Consider the following 26,135-nt stretch of genomic DNA (forward strand, 5'->3'; position numbering starts at 1 on the left):
TCCATTCTGGCCCAACCCCTGGTTCAGGCCTGGCCTTTTCTTTTTTTTCCCTGCCCACACTGGCCCACAAGGCACCGCACGTGGCCCAGCCTGCCGCACCGGCCCACTCGACGTCCTGCCCTGCACGCCAGCACTGGCCCACACTGCGCGGCCCTTTTTCTTCTCCCACGCGCACACCGCAGGCCAGCGCGTGGCCCAGCCCAGCACCCGGCTCGCTCGGCCTTCACCACCCGCGCGCCTACGCCACACGCCGCTCTTTCCTCCCTCACTGCCCCACGGGACCTGCCCGTTAGCGCCGGCCCTTTCCTTCTTCCTCACGCTGCTTCTTTCCTTTCTTGCTCCCGGTAATGGCGCTCCCGTGTACGGCAAGCCACCACGCCAGCGTTCCTACAAGGAAAGTGCCCAATCTTGCCCCCACTTCCCTTCCTATTTCCACTCGCCGTCTGACCTATAAAACCCTGAGCCGAGCTCCGCCTTCTCTCCCATCCTCTGCCTGCAGCTAAATCCCACCGCCGTCGTAGCTCTCCCTCGCCCGCGCCTCGAAGCTCGACGCCGACGCTACTCGAAGCTCCGTAGTGACCATCCACGCCCATAGGTACCTTCTATTTGAAGTTTTGGTGATGGATTCCTTGGATTTGACCTCACCCGCGTGTTTTTTTTCTCTCCAGAGCTCCGCCGCCGTCGACCTAGCCCCTAGAGCCCGTCCCGAACGCCGAGAACACCTTCACCGGACTCGCGGTGAGCTCCCAACCCTCCCCGTACCTTCCATTCTCTATTTCACACCCTGGAACGCCATACCGTCAATCCCTAGTTGAAGCCGGCCAGGGAGCCACCGTGGAACCTAGCCACCAGCGTGATTCCGCCCCCGATTTGCCTCTCAACGAGTTCGCGAGGTTCCGTAGATCGTGTGTATGCTTTTGTTTCGTCTCGAGATGGCTGGAACCACCGTACCGGAGGTTCACCGCCGTGATTGCCTTGTGGGCGGCCATGGTGTGCTTGCCGGAGTTCCTGTGCAGCGGCGCAGGACTCACCGTGTCATCCGATCGGCTCTGGACGGTCGGGATTAGATCCCACCGGTTGGATCATAATCGGTCCACCAGTTGGACCATGGAAGCGGTCTGCAACGCCACATCAGCGCGCCCACACGTGTGTGGTGCACCACACCAACCAGAGGGCACCACGCGTTCGCCCAGTCAGCCGCAGGTCAAACCCGCAGTCAGCCGCGCGCATTTTTTAGAAAACCCCCCTGTTTTCTCAAAATCAACCCGCAGTCCTTTTCAATTCAAAGTAGTTATTTTTCAGTCCTGTTTTTATTCACTTTAGACCCTGTACTTTCCAGATTTAGTGCCCGCAGTCCAATAACCGTGAATATTCATATTTTAATTGTTTTAATTCAAAAATAGGTTCAGTTTATTTATAGAAATGCCATTACATCTTATTTCATGCATAACTTTCGCGTTTTAAGTCCGATTTGAGTGATTCTTTCGCTCACGTGTTCGTAGCAATGCGTAGAATAGATATATAAGCTTTTCAACTTATGTTTTCACTATTTTGTGTACTGTTCTAATGGAAGTCTATCTTGTATGCATGTAATGATTGGTATGATGCTTGATTGGTGGTTGGATCATGATTAGAGGGTGAGCCATTTGAGGTGACTGAGGACCCACAACAGGATCAACAGTACTTCCAGGATGACTTTGAGGAAGGCAAGTGTACCAAAGGCCCCTTGTTACCTATGAACTATTACCATTCATATTCATGCATGTGTTTAATTTGAAATGCCTTTAAGGACTTTACCTAGATGATTACTTGTACCACATATCCTTGATACCTGAGGTTTTTGGGTAGGCATTTTGGATAGATGTTGCAACGCTTAACATGAAATAATTGTTAAACTTGATTAAAGGCTATATGCAATGTGATAAAATGGAGCTTTTTAGCAACAGATAGGGGGCTAGAGTACGGGGTTGAGTACTCTAGTGCCTCTACCTAAGGACTCAATCCTGAAGCAGCAACCTAGGAGGGACCGTACAATCCCAAGTGTCGTATGGCTCTGACTTTAACCTATCAACTAGATTGTACTAGCTCGTCTGTAGCTCTAGTAAGGGGTAAGAGGGTATCTTTCCTTTTTCTGTTAGGGTGTGCACTGTGCTACGATGCCCACGTGTGCCATTCCTTTGTAGCTACGACCTGTTAGTGCAACTAGCTAAGGGTTTCATAGTGGAACTCTACCACACTTCCTGGGAAGAGGTGTAGTGGGTCTCGCGAACCCCGGCATTGGGAATCACGGCTCGGTGGGTAAAGTTATACAATTTCTACAGAAATAATTAACCTGTTATAACAGTCATGCTCACGGATACGAGCGGTCTGGATCCTTCGAGATTAGTGGTTACTGTGGATGATGAATGGTTGGGAATTGAGATAAACATGACTATACTTTGATATCACTTGGGAATTGGGACTGTTCATTAAAGTAGTGATTCAGGATGCTAAAATTCGATCAACTAAAATTGCGAACTGCAGTCAAATAGTGTCAAGCCTTTTTGAGCCTCATAGATCCCTTTGATATACTTGCTAAGCATGGTGAGCTTACACTTGCTTTACATCCAATGAAAATCCCGGATGGGTAACAGATAATGGATATGAAGAGTTTCCGGAGGACGTCTAGGACTACTAGGGAGACGTTCACCAGTTGGAGTCCCTGTGGCAGTTGGGCTAGTTATTCCGCTGTGATTGTAATAATATTGCCTCTGAGCAAACTTCGTATTCATTTTATGATGAGATATGCGATGTAATAAGTTCTTTACTTTGATACTATTGCAATTTGTAATATATGTGTGTGTTTGGACATCCTGGGCGCACATATATGAGTACTTTGTTTTGCTATGCAAAATTGGGTGCGACATCATGTCAGAAGCCTGTTCCAGCCCTGGCGTCCCTGTGTGTACAAAGCCTGGCCACACTCCCATAGTTTTTTTATGGTTACCTCACTCCCATTGTTTCACTCCCCCCTTGCATTGCGCGAAAGACTTCACCTCGCACTGCCTCGCAAAGTCCCCACCTCCACCTCTCCATCGGTTCCCACGAAGGCTATCCCAACAAAGTGCTCTAGGTCCTCCTCGAGGAACCACGGCCAGGCTCTGGTCCACGCTTCCTACAATGCGCTGGCGCACCCCGCTTCGTTGTCTGCTCGTACCCTTCTTGACTGCTGGTACCCATCATGCTCCTGCATGCCATCTACTAGGCTAGCATTGGTCTCCTCGTCGCCCACAATGACGATGTTGATGCCACCGGCATTGGTGGTTGGCTCGCCACCACTGCTCTCATTGTGATCCACCTCGCTATCATCGCAGGCACCGTAGTAGTGCCGCACGCCATCCCCTAGGTTAGCATTTGTCTCCATGTTGCCCATGATGATGACGTTGATGCCATCGACACTGGTGGTTCACTCACCACCGCCGGTCCAGGTGTGGTCCACCTTGCCGTCATCGGTGGCCCCGTCATAGTCAAGCTCGCCGTTGTCGAATCCACTCTCAGTGCCCTATGGCGAGAGCAGGTCTCCTGCAACGTCGTGGTCCCGCTCGCCATCCACCGAGGACATGTCCGAGGGCTCTACGGTGGTGGCCCCATCATGGTCTAGCTCGCCTTCACCAGATCTGCTCTAGGCGTACCATGGCGGGAGTGGGTGAAGTTAATGGGAATAGGGATCTTGATCTTCTGTTAGGTAGTGATAACTATCATTGTGGCGGAGAATGACAAACCGATCTGGCTTCAGATCGAAAGATCGAACCCTGCAATTTTAGCACCACAACTCCTCTGGTTATCAACTGAGACACGGATCTGGTTGACCTCGCCAAGAAGGCTAATCCCTGCCTATGCAACGAAGAACACAAGCAAGAACAAGAAAGAAAGCAACTAAATTGCAGATGATTGATTAATCTCATGAAGTTGGGGTCTCACAAACCGATGAACGACGAAACTGTTCTTGACAGATTAATCTAAGCAAAACCCAAAACCTAATGATGGTGGCGGCATATAATTATAAAGGTCTTAGGGTCATTGCCTACCCTGGACACGCCCCCTAATGGGCCCAAACACGATACACGGTCCAACGGACCAAAAGACGGTGTCGCAGCACCCTGGCAGATTCTGGATGCTGACTTGTTTTGATGATTCCTGTTGCTTTTGAAGGCCTTTTGACGTGAGACCACTTGGATTGACTTCCTTATCAAATTAGCTTTCCAACCATATGTGGATCGCCAAAAACGGAGTCTAGATGCGTCCTAGGTGACCAGTTTAAGGCAGACTGGTCCTAGAGGCTAAGGCAGACTCTAACTTGAGTTGCTTTGGGCCTCCACCTCGGGGACTCGAACCGAATTAGCCTCGGGCCTCCTTCTTGACTTGGACATCCTTGCTGACCTCCTACCCCTCCATACCATATGCCAAACATGGTCATATGCATGGGTGTCATGTCCTCATCATCCTCCCCTTCTTGACGAAAAGCCGTCCTTGGCGTCGATTGTGCTCGAAACTGATCCTGCACAACATAAAGGAGAACGGGGTTGCAAAGACAAAGGGAACTAAAATAAGTGTGAGAAGGAACATGACCATGTTTCCAAGAAATTTTAGCAAGCATGTAAACTCCATGATCTGAATGCACACGATGTATGTCAACACTATCCTACAAAAGATTAGAACTAACTAAAGACAATGCAGAAATAGATGGTCTAGCAGACATAGGTAGCCACCAACAATGCTCCCCTTCTTAGAAGTGAACTTGTTTCTTTGAGGAACATGAGAAAATGTTTGTATTATTATGGCTGCCCTCTAAACGATCATAACCTTGTACAACAAAAGGAAAACTCATATTACTATGAATGTATACTCGATGTATCATATATTGTCCCTTGTTGTTATATTTGCCAATAACATGATATGTGTGTTTAGAAAACCAAGGCAAATCAGCATATTTAAAAAGGCTCTCCTCCAAACAATCTAGGTTACACAAAACATCAAATTCAATGTAACCAAAGTATGTAAATAAGACAATAGTTTGAACTCATCAGTTTTATTAGCAATATGAATAACATGTTTATTTTCAGCACAAGTGACTGGTTCCAAAAATATGTAAAACTGAAGCATCATCAACCAATTCATCTTTATCACAAGGAACTTCAAGCAGATTATCATGGGGCAGAGATAAATCAAGAGAGGGTTCCACTAACAATTGCTCTATGATAGCATGGTTTATGAAAAAAATTAGTACATTAAAACATTTCTCACCTTCCATGAGCATAGCACCATCAGCATTACCTATGTTCTCAGAAGGAGTAATAGGTGCATTGTGAAGTGATGGTTCTGAATTTGCATATGAGGTTGTGAGCTCCTCATTTTCTTCCACATCATCCTCTCGCTTATGGACATTATCCTGTAGAAGGTTAGTCATAGCAAGAGGAATAACAACAGACTCTTCCTCTAAATGGTGCACCTTAGCATATGAAGTCAAAACAAGAGGTGGATTAACAAAGGTTTCTCGCATAAGGAGTTTCATATCATTCCAAGTTTGAGGTTAGGATCTAAAGACTCCCACCAAGATAAAGCAGAATGTCGCAAAACACTAGCTACATTTTTTACCTTCCTCCTTGGACACATAAAGCGAGTAGCAAATATGTTATCTATGGCAATTTCCCACTCCATGTACTCATCAGCACCTATACCATCATAAGTCGGCGGAAACAAATAACCTGTCATTGTTAGAAGACAGCAAAAGACAACACAAAAGTATTATCCCTATCAAATGACTACGTGGTTGCCGTGGTGTCACTTTTAACAGCAAGTGGAAGCGTCTTACCAAGCTCTTACAAAGTTCTTACCAACGCAAGCAGTGGGCGGTACAACCGGCGGCTGGTTCGTGATACCTGTGAGGCAGTGGTACCAAGATTGCAAGGCCCTTTTTCTGTACTGATCTGAAGAGTTTGTGGAGCTTGGAAGGCACACAAAGAATAATATGTATATCTAGCACACAAGTCAGTAACATAAAGTAATGCTGAATTATAGTCCAAAGTACTTGTTCTCGTTGCTGGTCTAAATTGTTCCAAGCACCAGGTGTGTAACAAATAAGTATGGCGGATAGCAAGAGCAACAAAAACAAGGAACCAGACAGCATACGCTAACACAGCACACTTTGACCTTCTCTATGTGCTCCTCTCGATATTGTTCCCCTTTTGCCCCTCTTTTTCTATTTTTTGGACTGTCGTTGTTTTTTTGGTAAATTTTGACTTTTTCTTTTTATTTTTTTGATATTTTTTATTCACTTAGGAGCACACAAGAAGTAAGCATAGAAAATATGAGCCTAAATAAGTGAAATGTGTGGCCTATGGAAATTTCAGAAGACATGCTCAAAAACGACAAAAAGCTTGTGACCACGAAAAGAGGATCTTGTGACCAGTTTTTGACCAAATTAAAATTTTCAGACCCCAACAATGCGGGGGATGGACGGATCCGAAATTTTTTCTGATCGATTTTGATATATGGAACGTTGAAATCCGAGTTCGTATGCGAAAACTAGACCAGTTTTAAGAATTGGCTCCGATTTAGAGGACAAAACAGGAACAATGTGCGCAAAATTGGTCACGGCAGCAAGGATTTGATGGAAACGATGGGGAAAACACACGAACTGGACTCTAACAGAACCTAACCAGCAACAAGACCTTGACCAGGACACAAACTCAACACGACGGACTCTGAAACCAAAATATGCAAAGGCTATGGCGCGGAAGGTTCTAGGATAGGAAAAAAAACATGGCACTGGACTATGGGACGAATGCGAAACACTCAAAACTAGGGGATAAATGTGAACCTAACGGTATACCTTAGCTCTGATTACCACTTAATGGGAACAGGGATCCCGATCTTCCATTAGGTAGTGATAACTATCGTTGTGGCAGATAATAACACACCGATCCGGCTTTAGATCGAAAGATCGAACCCTGCAATCTTAGCACCACAACTCCTCTGGTTATCAACCGAGACACGGATCTAGTTGACCTCGCCAAGAAGGCTAATCCCTGCCTGCGCAATGAAGAACACAAGCAAGAACAAGAAAGAAAGCAACCAAATTGCAGATGATTGATTAATCTCACGAAGTTGGGGTCTCACAAACCGATGAACGGCGAAACTGTTCTTGACAGATTAGTCTAAGCAAAACCCAAAACCTAATAACGGCAGCGGCGTATGATTATAAAGGTCTTAGGGTCATCGCCTATGTCGTAGAACCGACCAATTTATAAGAATACAAGTATAATGGCAATCCGCAAGCGGTCGCACTGTCATACTTGAACCCATATAAACCCGGTAGTCCGTCGAGTACCACGACGGGTCTCGATAAATGATTTACAACAACCAAGATCGTACAGGATTCAACATACATGCCACACATTACATAAAGTTCACAGATACTTTTCATCATCAGAGTACGAATAAAAGTTATTACAAACCGAGTTTGATAAATAAAGCGGAAGCAATAAGTTCGAAGATAAAGTTTCCAACATAGTTTGATACAGTGCCAAGCCAGATCACGGTCCACAAAAGCAACGATAGGAATTACTAAGGAAGCCTGCCCAAGGCTTACTCCTCATCCACAGCGGGATAGAAGCAACTTTTGCAATAACCATGATACACAGTGCCATCTGCAACAATGGGAAAATAAACCCTGAGTACGAGAATGTACTCAGCTAGACTCACCCATCATGAACCAGAAATAAAATGACTCCAAGGATTATGCAAGGCTGTATAAGTGGACGTAACTTGGCAACATTTGCGAAAAAGGCAATTTCCCGTTGTACAATTATGATTCCGTTCTCAAGTTAATTATAACTATCCATTTCTAGATTAGCAACTATCCTGTGCCAAACATGTGGTATATCATTTAGAATCATACAATAGTAACCATAGCAGGTATTGTAATTCCATATTCATCTGAACCATCATATTTCATAACACAGTTACTACGATGTTGGAGCTAGCCAAGTTTCTCACTATCCGGGAGAGACGGCGATTCGAATCGATTTCAACCAGCTGGGAATTTATTCCTAACACAAACCCAGATCTACCAGCCATGATAGTCTTAGGTCACCTTTGGTACAACTTCGGTACACATTTCGCGGGTCCGTACTGCGCCGCACAATCTGGAACACCAGATGCCAGGATGCTCAGGCCAAGCCTGCCCTTGGGCTCAGTCTGATCGTTCCCCGGAAGGAGCGCACAACAGAACGGTTCCCGGCCTGAGTTGAATTACTCGGCTTCGTGGTCGAAACGAGTTATCCGGCCAACTAAGTGTGAGGCATGCGTTCAATCTTGTCAGAAGTTCCAACAACGGTACGATCCTTGATCGACACAGATGGGGATAGATCCACACCCAAGACCTCCATGCCTTGTTGCTTTTCTATCGACATCCCGCCCGGTCTCCATTTACATTAACCATGGTTCTTTTCCACGATAACAATTATAACCAACCGTGCTCCGGTATCCCCCTATATCTCGCAGGTGACAGGAAATCACCCAACTTCTACCGGTCTAAGCATGGCTAAGCATATATTCGATCCTGGACCTATATCGGTTAAAGGTGTAATTTCTGGACAAGGAATGTACATGCATCAAGTGGTTTCATTCAACTCTTATAACCTAATGCATCAATCATAAATACGTAATTAAACATTTGTAAATTACTGGGAGACTTATAATGCTCCGGGGCTTGCCTCGCAGAAAGGAAGTAGGGCAATGGTCAGGACACTCCGGAAGCTCTTCAGGGTTCTGCTCCATGCCTTCGGGAGCTGCGGCTTGCGGATCCTCCTGCGGGTTCCCTTCCTCTGCTTCTTCGAATTCCAGCAACGTGATCTCTTCCTCCGATCCTAGATGCATGAGTATGGTATAAGTATTACAAATGCATATATGTTAACAAGTGCATTACGTTGTTTGAGTAGGTGCATATCTCTTCTCGATTACTACTTAACTATTTCTACAATGCATCGACTATGCCACAAACAGTAGCTACTTGTTTCACTCATAACTGGAGTTCTACAAATCCAAAAACAGTGATCCTAGACTTTCTGGAAAGCTTATCAAATTCTCTACAACTTTGTTATTAACCATTTTTATAGTACACATCAGTTTCAACATGCAACTCATCACACTCTAGAATCAGTCCGGAAACTATTTAACATGCAATATAAAGTAATAATACTCCTACTTCATGTAATCATTCAGAATTTGACAACTTAACATCTACCAACAGTGTAGGCATACCAAATACATTTTATATAATATAATGGTGAAGCCCAAACTATTTATTAAATTGCCTTTATTATTTAATTTAGATATCTAGGTTAAATAATAAATATATATCAGATGTGCTTAATAAATTCTCAAAAATTTACAGAATCTTACTAATGCTATCAAAGGACTACTATAAAAATTTCATGTCATTTTACTAAGTAGAACATTCTATACAAAAATGATAAGGAAGCAAGGCTTGAAATAGCATAAATGGAAAATCCTATTGAAAAGTGTCAAGCAACAGATTTCTTATTTTTCTTAACATCCATAAGGTACTAGGATTACCTCCAACAAATTTCATGAATTTTGGACTCATAAATAATTTATAAAAATTTATGCAAGGATGGACTAGCCATAAAAGAAAAATCAATAACTATAATTCTACACATGCACTGGCCTTCAAATTTTTACCCAAGCTCATATATGCTAAGACTAGCTTACCACAAAAATTTCATAATTTTTGGAGCACAGGAACTCTAGATATAAAATAAACAAATTTGAATGCATTCAAAAGCACATTTCAAATTCCTATTTAAACCTCCAGAAATTTCTACTGTTGAAACCAAGAACATATTTTTCTTAAATACTACACTTCCTAAGCAACACAATCATATTTATTTCAACATTTTAGGAGCTACCAAACTGAAGATACAAAATTCACAAAACAAATCAAAAACTGGAATCAAATGAGTTAGCCTTCAAACACTGAGACGCTTACCGAACGCGAATGGCGGGCACGGGAAGAAGCAACAGGGTGCTGGGGAGATGGTGGAGCTATGGCGGTGGTGCTGGAGTGGCTAGGCGCGAGCTGTGCGCGGCTATGGCGACGGCGGAGCTACGGGAAATGCTGCTGGCGCTGCGAGACGGCGAAGGAGACCGAGGCGAAGCAAATGGGTGCTCGGCTGAGAGCGGGCGGTGCTGGGGACTTGAAGGCGCTCTCGGGCGCGTCGTGGCCTGGCTGGGCAGAGCAGAGGCGACGCGCGGCCGTTTCTCCTCCACGCGGCGGCCAAGGCCTGACGGCGGTCGGCCACCGATCGGCGCCAGTTCAGCCGATTCAGAGAAGCAAACCGAGCCTGACGACGAGTTTTGGTGATGATTGATCTTCCAATCCGTGACGAATTAGCGCTAGGTTACTAAACCAACTTTGTAGACCTAAGTACCAGTTACAAATCTTGTTCAAGGCACATGTTCCAATTCGCAACAGAAACAGAGAAAAATCGTGCTCAAACCTCGGCTGTCAGTCTGTCAGTTGAAAAAGACTTAGTGAAATTTGCTAAGTGCTGAAATCAGTGATTTGATGATTTTTGAAACCCAAATTCACACATGTTAGAATCTGAATCAGTCAAAGACCCAAAAATAAAAGTTGTTCCTTATGTCAAACACTACAACTTTGCTTTAGTGAACTCCTCCATGCAAGGTCTCTAACACCTAGTTCAACTTTAGTCAAACATGTCACATTTAAAAGATGAAACACATCAAAGCATGGCTTAATGACCTATTTACCCTTAACCATGAATATCAAAGTTGTTTATAATGATACTCTAAACATGTTTAAGAAATTTGCAAGGTCATTTAATCATTTCACGTAGTAGTCACTCATAGAGCTAGTTAGGGCAATCACATGAAACATGACTTAAAGGCTCGATTATGAAAAGTGATTTTCATGAACAGTGCTCTAATTGCTAACCCAATTGTGGTTACATGTTTTTGTGATTCACTTCTACCAAGTACATGTTTTCATTCATGATCATTTGCATATACTCATGGAGACATGAAATAACGAGAAAGATTGCATATAATAATGAAACATGCAATAACAAGCAAATGTTGCAGATGTTTCAATTCAATGTTTCAATTGTAAATGCTTGTTTATGAATGCGTGATCATCATGCTCATGTTATGCAAGTCAAGTTATGCAAGGCTAACACCCGAGGTGTTACAGCCCCTCCCCCTTATAAAAATCTCGTCCCGAGATTTGCAAGACCTACCATTCTTGGAAAAAGGCGGGATAAACTTCTCGCAGATAATCTTCTCTTTCCCATGTAGCATCTTGTTCACTATGATTGTTCCACACCACCTTATAGAACTTAATAATCTTACTCCTTGTTACTCTCTCCATCTCTTCTAATACTCGAATTGGCTTTTCTTCATAAGTCAAATCCGATTGAAGCTGCATGTTGGTGGGTGCAATAGCTTCTTCCGGTACTCGAAGACATTTCTTTAGCTGAGAAACATGGAACACATCAAAGATTGCACTCATCTCTGGTGGAAGTTGTAACTTATACGCAACATTTCCTTTTCGTTCCAAAATTTTGTATGGCCCTACATATCTTGGTGAAAGCTTCTTTTTCATCCCAAATCTTTTCACACCTTTCATGGGTGATACTCTCAAGTATACATAGTCACCCACTTCAAAAGTCAGTGGTCTTCTTCTCCTGTCGGCATAACTCTTCTGTCTTGATTGAGCTGCCTTCATGTGTTGTTGGATGATACGTACTTGTTCTTCGGCTTCATTGACAAAATCAATACCAAAGTATCTCCTTTCACCGGGCTCAATCCAATTCAATGGAGTTCTGCACTTTCTGCCATACAAGGTTTCAAATGGAGCCATTTTGATACTCGCTTGATAACTATTGTTATAGGAGAATTCAAATAAAGGTAACCATTTCTCCCATGAACCTTTTGAAGATATAACACAAGCTCTAAGTAAATCTTCTAGGATTTGGTTCACTCGCTCTGTCTGTCCTGAAGTTTGCGGATGATAAGCTGAACTTCTGATTAGCTTGGTTCCCAAAGCTTGGTGTAAGTGCTCCCAGAAACGAGCTATGAACTGTGGTCCTCTATCTGAGATTATGGTCCTGGGTACTCCATGCAATCTCACGATCTGGGATACATATATCTCAGCGTATTTCCCCGCGTGATATGTTGTGTGAACTGGTACAAAATGTGCTGACTTGGTGAGACGATCAACAATGACCCAGATTGAATCGTGACCTTGGGCGTTGTTGGAAGGCCTGTGATAAAGTCCATACTGATCTCCTCCCATTTCCATCCTGGAATAGGCAGTGGCTGAAGTAATCCAGCGGTTTTCATATGGATGGCTTTCACTCTACTGTAGTTGTCACACCTAGCAACATAGGCTGCGATCTCTTTCTTCATCTTAGTCCACCAAAAACGGGTTCTTAGATCTTGATACATTTTACTACTACCCGGGTGGATAGACAATTTGGACGAGTGAGCTTCTTCTAAAATTTGATTCCTTAGCTCACGGTCTTTCGGCACCACTAGTCGGTCCTCAAACCATAATACACCTCTTTCGTCCAATCTAAAATGTTTTGTTTCTTGCTCTTGCATTTTTCTCTTGATGTGACTTATTCCTACATCTGTCTACTGTAGCTCTATGATTTTGCCTTCAAGCGAACAACTGATTGTGATATTGTGTAGTACAGCAGGATGTAGCAAGTTGAATCCATCTTCCAATAGTGCTTCCACAGTGTTGCAATGGGACTTTCGACTAAGTGCATCGGCTACTACATTAGCTTTACCCGGATGGTAATGCACTTCCAAATTATAGTCCTTAATCAATTCCAACCATCTACGTTGTCTCATGTTCAGTTCTGGCTGGGTAAAGATATACTTGAGGCTTTTGTGGTCAGTATAGATATGACATACATTGCCCAACAAGTAATGTCTCCATATATTTAATGCATGGACAACGGCTGCAAGTTCCAAATCATGTGTAGGGTAGTTGACTTCATGTTTTCTCAATTGCCGAGAGGCATATGCAATTACTCTCCCTTCTTGCATAAGTACACATCCCAAACCTATTCCTGATGCATCACAAAATACATCAAAAGGCTTCTCAATGTCTGGTTGTGCTAGCATAGGTGCGGTAGTCAACAAAGTTCTGAGGGTGTGAAAAGCTGTTTCACATTCTGGTGTCCACTTGTACTTCTCATCTTTCTGAAGTAGTCTGGTCATAGGCTTAGCTATCTTTGAGAAATCTGGAATAAACCGGCGATAGTATCCTGCTAACCCTAGAAAACTCCGAACTTCATGCACCGAAGTTGGGGCTTTCCAATCCATGACCTCTTGTACTTTGGATGGGTCTACTGAGATTCCATCTCTTGATAAAATGTGACCTAAGAAAGGTACTTTGCTCATCCAAAATTCACATTTGCTAAACTTGGCATATAGCTTATGCTCCCTCAGTCTGGATAGGACAATCCTCAGATGCTCTTCATGATCTGACTCAGTTTCTGAATAAATCAATATGTCATCGATAAACACGACCACGAACTTATCAAGTTCGGGCATGAATACCGAGTTCATCAGGTACATGAAATAGGCTGGAGCATTTGTTAATCCAAAGGACATAACCAAATACTCGTATAAGCCGTACCTAGTAGAGAAAGCAGTTTTAGGTATATCCTCCGGTCTAATCTTTATCTGATGGTAACCTGACCTCAAGTCAATTTTGGAGAATACCTTTGCCTTCGCTAGCTAATCGAACAAGATGTCGATGCGGGGTAACGGATATTTGTTCTTGATGGTCACAGCATTGAGTGGTCTATAATCTACACACATTCTCAGTGACTTATCCTTCTTTTTCACAAACAATGCTGGGCATCCCCACGGAGATGAGCTAGGTTGGATAAGACCTTTGTCCAATAGATCTTGCAATTGAACCTTGAGTTCTACTAACTCATTGGGTGGCATTCTATAGGGCCTTCTGGATATGGGTGCGGTACCTGGCACTAATTCGATCTTAAATTCCACGTCCCTATCCGGTGGTAGACCTGGTAATTCCTCTAGAAATACATCCAGAAACTCACAAACCATGGGAATATCACATATGGTGGTGGCTTGGATAGCACAGGCTAAATGTTGGGGTCTGAATTCGCGGGAGAGTGGAACTAGAAAAGCATTCCCTCCCGTGGGTTCTCTCAACATGATAGTACGGGTGCTAGTGTCAATAAGAGCACCATGATACTTCATCCAATTCATGCCTAAGATTACACTTATCGACAACCCTGGCAATATTATCAAATCTGTGGTATACTCCCTCCCTGGTATCAAGATGAGTACATTTTTGACTATCTTTTTGGTAGTAACAGTTCCCCCTGCTGAACTTATGTTAAAACCCCCTTTACTTACTTCAATTATTTCTTGATCATGTCTAGATGCAAATGCTTGACTCATAAATGAATGAGAAGCTCCCGAATCAAATAAAACAACAGCGGGATGCTTGTTGACAAGAAACATACCAGCCGTGACAACTTCTCCAGCGGGCACTTCCTCCACAGCGGTATAATGCACTTGTCCCTGATGTGCCCTGGCATTCACCTGCCTCTGATTGTTCTGATTTGGGTTGCCATTCCTCTTGGGGTGGGGGCATTCCTTGGACCAATGACCCAGTTGGTTGCAGTTGAAACATGGTTGATTACTTCTGAATCCTGTGGAGCTGTCCTGATTGCCATTTCCTTTTGGTAAGGCAATAGTGAATGCCTTACGGAATGGTTTCTGTGGCCTATTATTCTGAGCTTTCGGTGGTGGAGGCCTGAACTTGGGTGCAGGTGGACAGAATTGTGGCCTAGCTGTGACAGGCGCTTTCGACTAGAAAGATCCGGATGCACCAGCCTCATATGCCCTCTTGCGACCTTTAGCAACTGCATGCATGTTGTTGTGGTTTTCTTGGGTCAAGGCATCACTAATAAACTCATTGTACGTGGCACATCGAGAATTTGCCATAGTCTTCATTAATTTGGTACCCAACCCTCGCTTGAAACTCTCAATCTTTGCGAACATGGCGCTCATGGAAGGGTTATCGCTGTTCTGCCCTTCTGCTGCACCAATCTCCAAAGATCTTCCTCTTGCCTGCTGCCATGAGTCAGTGGAGGGGTTGCCCCTCGGAAAAACTCCAACCAAAGCGGCTGCCAGTTCTTGAGGAAAACGATCCATGATATTCCTCAAGATCCCAAAGGCTGCCCTGCCAGCTGCTTCTTTAGCAGTCCTACCAGTTGACTCATAACACCAGCCTGTCCACTCAGAATCGTCACCTCGGGGACAAACAACGGCCTCCACAGTAACTAAGAGACCTTCTCCCAACCGCTCATTCGCCCAGAAGTAGCGGGGTTCCATTCCATCAGGATAACCTACATAGCTGAGCACTCTCCACAAGAGTGTAGGCATCCCAAACTCTCCAAGGAACGTGTGACGTTGACGGGTACGTGGAGCAAGCTGACGGCTAGGAGCTCTGCCTCCGGTGGACTTGCGAGCAGTCTGCTTGGTGCGTGCCATCTGCACCATTAACATGTACCCCTTGGTGAGACAATGCCATAATGGATAAGAGTTACATAACCGAGTAAGAATTTTATAAGGGGAGGAACAATGTAATTATGTGAATGGTAATTTAACATGATGCATGCTCGTGCCGTACGTCCTTACAAACTTAGGAAAAAAATTTGTTTCTAACGGTAGACACGGTGGCATACATACGTTCTCTCATAAATAGCGTAACTAGTCGAGCTACACGTTTCGTTGTTAGTGTACCTGCATAAAATTTCATTTCAGCCCTAAACCCATATTGCAATATGCAGAATGTAATTGTAAATACTTTCATATATGTATACCCATACATATACTTCCGTATCAATCTACCCGATAAGAATTTAAACCCACAATTAAATACGTACCATATACACATGCAAGCATGTATACATAGCCGTACCAAAGCTAACTCTTCCCGACCGCACGCTCACATCTTGCGGTCATACACTCATCTTACCTTGGCGTAGAGGCATTTGATCCATACATTACCACTCAAGTGAATGGCATCCATACTATAGCACGCCGTATGGGCGACGAAGTAAAAACCCCCATGTTAGTACTTAAATAGCCACCTAATAGTCCTTAATTTGGGCATAAGGAAAGTGATCATTGGCACACTTTAGATTTCAAATACCTATTATATAACTAATAGTTGCTAGAGAAGGGTTTTTGGAAAACAAAAACTTTTGTTTTTAAATACACTTGTGACAATTAACGTTGAATCTTGCTCTGATACCAGCTGTCGCAGAACCGACCAATTTATAAGAATACAAGTATAATGGCAATCCGCAAGCGGTCGCACTGTCATACTTGAACCCATATAAACCCGGTAGTCCGTCGAGTACCACGACGGGTCTCGATAAACGATTTACAACAACCAAGATCGTATAGGATTCAACATACATGCCACACATTACATAAAGTTCACAGATACTTTTCATCATCAGAGTATGAATAAAAGTTATTACAAACCGAGTTTGATAAATAAAGCGGAAGCAATAAGTTCGAAGATAAAGTTTCCAACATAGTTTGATACAGTGCCAAGCCAGATCACGGTCCACAAAAGCAACGATAGGAATTACTAAGGAAGCCTGCCCAAGGCTTACTCCTCATCCACAGCGGGATAGAAGCAACTTTTGCAATAACCATGATACACAGTGCCATCTGCAACAATGGGAAAATAAACCCTGAGTACGAGAATGTACTCAGCTAGACTCACCCGTCATGAACCAGAAATAAAATGACTCCAAGGATTATGCAAGGCTGTATAAGTGGACGTAACTTGGCAACATTTTGCGAAAAAGGCAATTTCCCGTTGTACAATTATGATTCCGTTCTCAAGTTAATTATAACTATCCATTTCTAGATTAGCAACTATCCTGTGCCAAACATGTGGTATATCATTTAGAATCATACAATAGTAACCATAGCAGGTATTGTAATTCCATATTCATCTGAACCATCATATTTCATAACACAGTTACTACGATGTTGGAGCTAGCCAAGTTTCTCACTATCCGGGAGAGACGGCGATTCGAATCGATTTCAACCAGCTGGGAATTTATTCCTAACACAAACCCAGATCTACCAGCCACGATAGTCTTAGGTCACCTTTGGTACAACTCCGGTACACATTTCGCGGGTCCGTACTGCGCCGCACAATCTGGAACACCAGATGCCAGGATGCTCAGGCCAAGCCTGCCCTTGGGCTCAGTCTGATCGTTCCCCGGAAGGAGCGCACAACAGAACGGTTCCCGGCCTGAGTTGAATTACTCGGCTTCGCGGTCGGAACGAGTTATCCGGCCAGCTAAGTGAGAGGCATGCGTTCAATCTTGTCAGAAGTTCCAACAACGGTACGGTCCTTGATCGACACAGACGGGGATAGATCCACACCCAAGACCTCCATGCCTTGTTGCTTTTCTATCGACATCCCACCCGGTCTCCATTTACATTAACCATGGTTCTTTTCCACGATAACAATTATAACCAACCGTGCTCCGGTATCCCCCTATATCTCGTAGGTGATAGGAAATCACCTGACTTCTACCGGTCTAAGCATGGCTAAGCATATATTCGATCCTGGACCTATACCGATTAAAGGTGTAATTTCTGGACAAGGAATGTACATGCATCAAGTGGTTTCATTCAACTCTTATAACCTAATGCATCAATCATAAATACGTAATTAAACATTTGTAAATTACTGGGAGACTTATAATGCTCTGGGGCTTGCCTCGTAGAAAGGAAGTAGGGCGATGGTCAGGACACTCCGGAAGCTCTTCAGGGTTCTGCTCCACGCCTTCGGGAGCTGCGGCTTGCGGATCCTCCTGCAGGTTCCCTTCCTCTGCTTCTTCGAATTCCAGCAACGTGATCTCTTCCTCCGATCCTAGATGCATGAGTATGGTATAAGTATTACGAATGCATATATGTTAACAAGTGCATTACGTTGTTTGAGTAGGTGCATATCTCTTCTCGATTACTACTTAACTATTTCTACAATGCATCGACTATGCCACAAACAGTAGCTACTTGTTTCACTCATAACTGGAGTTCTACAAATCCAAAAATAGTGATCCTGGACTTTCTGGAAAGCTTATCAAATTCTCTACAACTTTGTTATTAACCATTTTTACAGTACACATCAGTTTCAACATGCAACTCATCACACTCTAGAATCAGTCCGGAAACTATTTAACATGCAATATAAAGTAATAATACTCCTACTTCATGTAATCATTCAAAATTTGACAACTTAACATCTACCAACAGTGTAGGCATACCAAATACATTTTAGATAATATAATGGTGAAGCCCAAACTATTTATTAAATTGCCTTTATTATTTAATTTAGATATCTAGGTTAAATAATAAATATATATCAGATGTGCTTAATAAATTCTCAAAAATTTACAGAATCTTACTAATGCTATCAAAGGACTACTATAAAAATTTCATGTCATTTTACTAAGTAGAACATTCTATACAAAAATGATAAGGAAGCAAGGCTTGAAATAGCATAAATGGAAAATCCTATTGAAAAGTGTCAAGCAACAGATTTCTTATTTTTCTTAACATCCATAAGGTACTAGGATTACCTCCAACAAATTTCATGAATTTTGGACTCATAAATAATTTATAAAAATTTATGCAAGGATGGACTAGCCATAAAAGAAAAATCAATAACTATAATTCTACACATGCACTGGCCTTCAAATTTTTACCCAAGCTCATATATGCTAAGACTAGCTTACCACAAAAATTTCATAATTTTTGGAGCACAGGAACTCTAGATATAAAATAAACAAATTTGAATGCACTCAAAAGCACATTTCAAATTCCTATTTAAACCTCCAGAAATTTCTACTGTTGAAACCAAGAACATATTTTTCTTAAATACTACACTTCCTAAGCAACACAATCATATTTATTTCAACATTTTAGGAGCTACCAAACTGAAGATACAAAATTCACAAAACAAATCAAAAACTAGAATCAAATGAGTTAGCCTTCAAACACTAAGTCGCTGACTAGTGGGACCCGGTGGTCAGGGGACCCCACACGTCATTGACTCGGAGCAGAGCAGCGGCGCTGCTGGGCATTGCGCGGCTGCGGCTCGTCGACGGCGAGCTTCGCCGGCGGTAACATCTTCACTACACGACCTACGTGACCTGGCGAAGCGATTGAGCCACTTGGCCGGACCTATTGCCGGCCCTAGAGCGGACGGCGGGGACCATGGCGGAGCGGCGGGGCTAGACCACGGCGGTACGCCAGTGTGGGCTACGGTGGTTCAAATTAACGCGTGGACAAGCGTCAGTGGATGCTGGGGAACCTAGTGCGCTAGCTAACGGAGCGGGAGGAGGACTGTGGCGGCGTGGCCACGACGACGGAGTCCACGGCGGAGCTCCGGTGAGCATTGGCACGGCGCTGACGCTTACCGAACGTGGATGGCGGGCACGGGAAGAAGCAACGGGGTGCTGGTGAGACGGTGGAGCTATGGCGGTGGTGCTGGAGTGGCTAGGCGTGAGCTGTGCGCGGCTATGGCGACGGCGGAGCTACGGGAAATGCTGCTGGCGCTGCGAGATGGCGAAGGAGACCGAGGCGAAGCAAATGGGTGCTCGGCTGAGTGCGGGTGGTGCTGGGGACTTGAAGGCGCGCTCGGGCGCGTCGTGGCCTGGCTGGGCAGAGCAGAGGCGACGCGCGGCCGTTTCTCCTCCACGCGGCGGCCAAGGCCTGACGGCGGTCGGCCACCGATCGGCACCAGTTCAGCCGATTCAGAGAAGCAAACCGAGCCTGACGACGAGTTTTGGTGATGATTGATCTTCCAATCCGTGACGAATTAGCGCTAGGTTACTAAACCAACTTTGTAGAGCTAAGTACCAGTTACAAATCTTGTTCAAGGCACATGTTCCAATTCACAACAGAAACAGAGAAAAATCGTGCTCAAACCTCGGCTGTCAGTCTGTCAGTTGAAAAAGACTTGGTGAAATTTGCTAAGTGCTGAAATCAGTGATTTGATGATTTTTGAAACCCAAATTCACACATGTTAGAATCTGAATCAGTCAAAGACCCAAAAATCAAAGTTGTTCCTTATGTCAAACACTACAACTTTGCTTTAGTGAACTCCTCCATGCAAGGTCTCTAACACCTAGTTCAACTTTAGTCAAACATGTCACATTTAAAAGATGAAACACATCAAAGCATGGCTTAATGACCTATTTACCCTTAACCATGAATATCAAAGTTGTTTATAATGATACTCTAAACATGTTTAAGAAATTTGCAAGGTCATTTAATCATTTCACGTAGTAGTCACTCATAGAGCTAGTTAGGGCAATCACATGAAACATGACTTAAAGGCTCGATTATGAAAAGTGATTTTCATGAACAGTGCTCTAATTGCTAACCCAATTGTGGTTACATGTTTTTGTGATTCACTTCTACCAAGTACATGTTTTCATTCATGATCATTTGCATATACTCATGGAGACATGAAATAACGAGAAAGATTGCATATAATAATGAAACATGCAATAACAAGCAAATGTTGCAGATGTTTCAATTCAATGTTTCAATTGTAAATGCTTGTTTATGAATGCGTGATGATCATGCTCATGTTATGCAAGTCAAGTTATGCAAGGCTAACACCCGAGGTGTTACAGCCTACCCTGGACACGCCCCCTAATGGGCCCAAACACGATATACAGTCCAACAGACCAAAAGACAATGTCGCAGCACCTTGGTAGATTCTTGATGCTAACTTGTTTCGACGATTCCCTTTGATTCTAAAGGCCTTTTCATGTGAGACCACTTGGATTGGTTTCCTTATCAAATTAGCTTTCCAACCATATGTGGATTCTTGAAAACAGAGTCCAGATGCGTCCTGGATGACTAGTTTAAGGCAGACTGGTCCTGGAGGCCGAGGCAGACTCGAACTTGAGTTGCTTTGGGCCTCCACCTTGGGGACTCGAACCGAATTAGCCTCGGGCCTCCTTCTTGACTTGGACACCCCTGCTGGCCTCCTACCCCTCCATACCATGTGCCAAACATGGTCATATGCATGGGTGTCATGTCCTCATTAGACATCTTACAAGGCACCCCTAGCTGGTTCAGAGTGTCCAGCGTGGCTGTGATCCCCTTGTTGAGCCTCTCCCACTCCATGCCCTCGGTGGCATCGTTGAGGGTGAAGAGTTCTAACGACGGGTCCCGTGGACTCGTCCACTAGAGCAGGGACTCACCCTATGTGGGCGGGTGGCGGCCCTCCGATGTCAGGACCAGGGACAACTCCTTGCCAGTCTCCTCGGCAACTGCCGTGGTGTCTGGGGGTCCCTCAGCCATGACCCCCTCTATCCTGCCCACAGCGGGCATCATCTCTGTAGCCGCCGGTAGCACGGGACGTGTCGCTGTCTAGGGTGTCGCCACCGTAGCTTCTAGCTATGACCCATCCATCATAGCCATTGTCACCTCCGCCTCCGTCGGTGGGACCTCGTCTGGCTGCGTCACACCCACCGTGGTCGACACAACGAGTGCGGCCGGTAGATCCGCCCGCTCCAACATTGGTAGCAAAATTGCTTCTATTGCCATTTGCTCAGCAACCTCTGACGGCGCTCCCTTAGCCTCGTCAACCGCTTGATCTACCGAGGGCACAGGCACCGCCGCAGGCGGCGCCTGACCGGCCAATGATGATGTGATGTCGGCCCCTCTCTCGCCCAAAATGGGAGCAACGTCAGGCGATGGCCCCCGCCTTACTAGAATGGCGATGCTCTTCTTGGGTACCAATGCTAAAGAAGTGTCCTACCTGACCCGTCTCCCGACGCTGTAGAAGAAACAAAAGGTGTGAGTCACAATGACAACAAAGAAAACCAGAGAAAACAGAGAAACCACTAACTTACGCTGGCGCTGTTGGGCGGTGGAGACGTTTGGGGGACGAACCCCCAGGCCTTTGCTCTGCCTCATCAAGGTGGGACTGTTTTGAGCCTGCCCCCTACTCCTAGACAAAGGGACCCGCTTCCCTTACGTCCAGGAGCGCAGCGGTAGAACTACCCCCCTCCACTAACATCTCAGGTGCGGCGACAAACCCACCCACCCCTGATAGCTCTTGAGGTGCACCAGCAGGGCCACGCCCCTGCGCCAGCACCTCGAGCGCGATGGCAGACCCACCCGTTCCTGTTATCTCCTGTGGCAGGCCAACGGTTCAGCCATCTCCGTCGACCCCATGGACGTGCTTTCCCCGGCGTGGAACGGGAAAGGCCCCTACATGGACGAGTGGTATCCTCGTTCACTGGGTCATCCCACTCAATGTCGGCGGCTACCTTCTCGTGCTCCTTGTCATCATCATCACTATCGTTCTCATCTCCTCGCTCCCGTGCCAGCATCTTCTGCTGCTTCTTCTTCCTCTCGACCTCCTTCATCGTCCTCTGCCACTCGACCATGGCGCGGTTGGCCGCCGTCACCAATGGGTCCTTCAGCAACGGAGCTGAGTGGTCCATAAAGACGAGTCTCTTCGGCTAGTCCTGCTATCACAATATCAGCATCAAGGGGTCGGGAGTTCAATTAAAAAGGAGGCACAGGGAAAGAGAACTTATGAAGTCAATGTACCTCAGTTCCGGCCACATTGGGGGATGCCCCATCACCGGATACACAAAATCAAGAGCAGCACCAGTGTCATCCCACGAAGGCTCCATCGCCTCCTTGATGCGCTGCGCCACTTTGGAGGGGGAGAGCGCTCCCTCGGTGAGCGCCGTGCCCTCAAGCGACACCCTGGGTGCCATCATGTGTAGGGGAAGAGCGCGCCTCATCAGTGGCGCCACTCTCCGCATGTGGTAGGCGCCGATGATCCTTGACCCCTTCATGCCCCTCTCCTTCAGGATACGGATGGCGGCAAGGTGATCCTAGATCTTCTTCTTGTCTTTGTCCGGGACCCCCCACTTCCTCCATGATTCTAGGACCTCTTCGATGAGGCGCTCAGTGAACGCTAGCAAGGGGGCGGCTATGTCGTCCCTAACATAGAACCAATGTGAATGCCACCCCTTGCTGGAGGTCGATAGATGCATCGGTGGGTATTCGTTTACCCAATTGTTGCGGAGCTGAATGCCGGCGCATCCCATCGGCACGCTTAGCTCCTGCCTCTTCTCCAGCTTCTTGAGGAGGGTAACGGTGAAGAAGTGCCACCATAGGTCGAAGTGGGGACTAATCCCTAGGAATCCCTCACACAGGGTGACAAACGCTACAATGTGTTGGATCCTATTGGGAGTAAGGTGTTGCAGCTCCACATTGTAGTAATTCAGCAGCCCCTGAAGGAATTTGTGGGCGGGGGTGGTGAATCCCCGCTCATGGAAGTGAGCGAAGGACACAATGTAGCCTTCGGGCGGTGATGGCGCGTACTCATTACCAGGTAGCCAACACTCCTCGCGGTGGTCCGCGCACAAAGAAGGCCGTGGTGAACGAGGCCCTCCAGGCACTAGAGGGTGACATCGGATCTACACCACGGCTCCATTGAACGATTGGGGTGGGTGGATGCGAACTTGACAGCGGCGGAGCTACGGATGCAAGAAGCTTAGACGATTGGCAGCAGAAGTTGTAGATGCAAAGGCAAGGAGGTAATGTATGAAACTGTGGGGGCGAACCCTTTGGTTTTATAGGGGCGATGGATGCAAGGAAGACAAACGTCCGCCTAGATCTCCACACCTACCAAAATTTGTCACCATGTCACCACGCGGGATAGGCGCCCCCAATCCCTATCCTTTCCCACCAAAGTCATGCCGGACGTTTCGCCTTCCTGAGCAGACCAGGATTCTTTACCAGTGAAAGGATACAAATCAAAAATGCATTCCTCTGGCCCGCCTGGGCCTAGGAGTTCGAGGGACTAGCCCATCAACGGTTTTGACGATCATCCCAAGGTGGCCTTATGACGAAGGATAGGCCCACGAGTGGCCAAAACCTAGGCGCATGAGCCTCAAGGGAGTCTCAATCCGCGATTGAGTCTCAACCAGGCTAACCTTGGACGAATCCCTGCGAATGGGATACCAGGGTCCCCTTTAAGCTATCCAGCTAGCAAAACCACCAAATCTCATAGCCATACCCACGAAGGGTCTGAATTACCCCTGGGCGATTCTATCCGAATCACCAGGGGCTTAGGGGCTACACCCGATGGGTGCGCTCGCACGCACCCTCTAGCAAATCGAAATAACCCCCGAGCGATTCTATCTGAATCACCCGACGTCAGGTACGCTCGTGTGCACCCTCTGGCGAATTGAAATACCCCCTAAGCCATTCTATCCGAATCGCCCTGGGGCTCAGGGGCTACTGTCAGGGACCGAATACAGGAGTACTCAAAGAGGAGGAGCTAATAACCATCAAACATTGATGCTTCAGAACATACAAGAATGCAACTGCACTTCTTGCCTGAACGGCCGAAGGTTGGTTCCACCTCGCCCGACCCCTAAGGGCTGGCTCCGCCTCGCCCGACGTCCGAGGGCTGGGCTCTACCTCACCCGACGTCCGAGGGCAAGCTCCGCCTCACCTGATGCCCGAGGGCTGGGCTCCACCTCGCCCGACGTCTGAGGGCTGGACTCTGCCTCGCTAGATGTCTAGGGCTGGGCTCCACCTTGCCCGACGTCTGAGGGTAGGCTCTGCATCACCCGACATCCGAGGGCTAGGCTCCGCCTCGCCCGAGGTCTAGGGCAGACTCTGCCTCGCCCGACGTCTATGTGCTACTCCTTCATAACTACGTGTGTAGATAAGGCAGGGCACTCAAGTCAACTGCAATATCGAGGACCATACCCTGCACACCTGCAGGTAAGTACCATCAGGATATGACTAGACAGGCACTTTAAGCCCTTCCAGGCATGTCAAAGCCCAAACAGTGTTGTGGGCGCCGACATTTGTCCTACAGTGTTATGGGCACCGGCATTTGCCCTCGGATACAAATCCTAACGAAAACATACGACAACCACTATGGTCTAGGAGGAAACTCATGTCATCTACAGTAAGGAACGTGCGTCATCTACGACGTCTGCTCCCCATAGGGTCACAGCTCGGCACCCTGGTGCTCCGCGCTGTCTGCCGAAGTGGGATGGGATGTGACCACTTGCCGAACGAAGCCAGAGCATGGCCCTATCAGGATCAGCGAACGTGCCATCCCTGGCACCGTCTGCCATATCAACAGGGTAGGCTCAAAGGAGAAGGAAGACCCGGCACCTTTGAATGACCTTCTCTGCCTCTAGTTTTTTCTCTTTCTCTAATCACTGCTCCCCTTGGTCTATAAAAGGTAGGGCAGGGCACCCCACTAAGGGGATGGATCGATTCCACACACATCACACCACACAGCTAAGCAGCATCCAAGCTCTTAGCACCCGTTCGACCTTTCCATCAGAGACTTGGGACCTGTCCCTCTCTCGATCGTTTATACCCCCTACTACGAACCTTTTAGTGCTAATAACACGAGCAGTAGCAGCAAACTGGATGTAGGGATATTCTGCCCCCGAACCAGTATAAACCATATGTCTTTTAGCGCATCATCCGGGCCTAACGCGCAACAAATACAAATTTACTAGTTGGTGCTTACTCGAAACACCAACACTAGAGATCCATTTTCGGGGGTGGTTCAGTTATGAGAACCGCCCCTAATAATATGATTTTCGGGGACGGTGCTCTTTGCAGAATCATCTCTAGTAGAGATTGGTTTTCAATGACGGTTCTCTTAAGAGTGTCTCCAAGAGAATAACAGAGGTGGTCCTCTTTGTCAACCACCCCTAAAATGACCCACGTAAATATCCATTTTCCTCCTCGCGACAGTGCTGCTGAGCACCATTGTTGAGCTCATTCAGAGGCGAGAAATAGCAAAAATAGAGGGGGGAGGTTTTGCCCTTTGAAGCTTTGAAGGAGTTGGGTTTGAGAGGTGAGCTTGTGGCATTCCAAAACTCTGGAGATGTTTGTTTTCTTTCACTAATTTCTTTCACTTGGAGATCTAGAGA

This window comes from Miscanthus floridulus, chromosome 14, assembly GCF_019320115.1.
Source record: "Miscanthus floridulus cultivar M001 chromosome 14, ASM1932011v1, whole genome shotgun sequence".
Lineage (NCBI taxonomy): Eukaryota > Viridiplantae > Streptophyta > Magnoliopsida > Poales > Poaceae > Miscanthus > Miscanthus floridulus.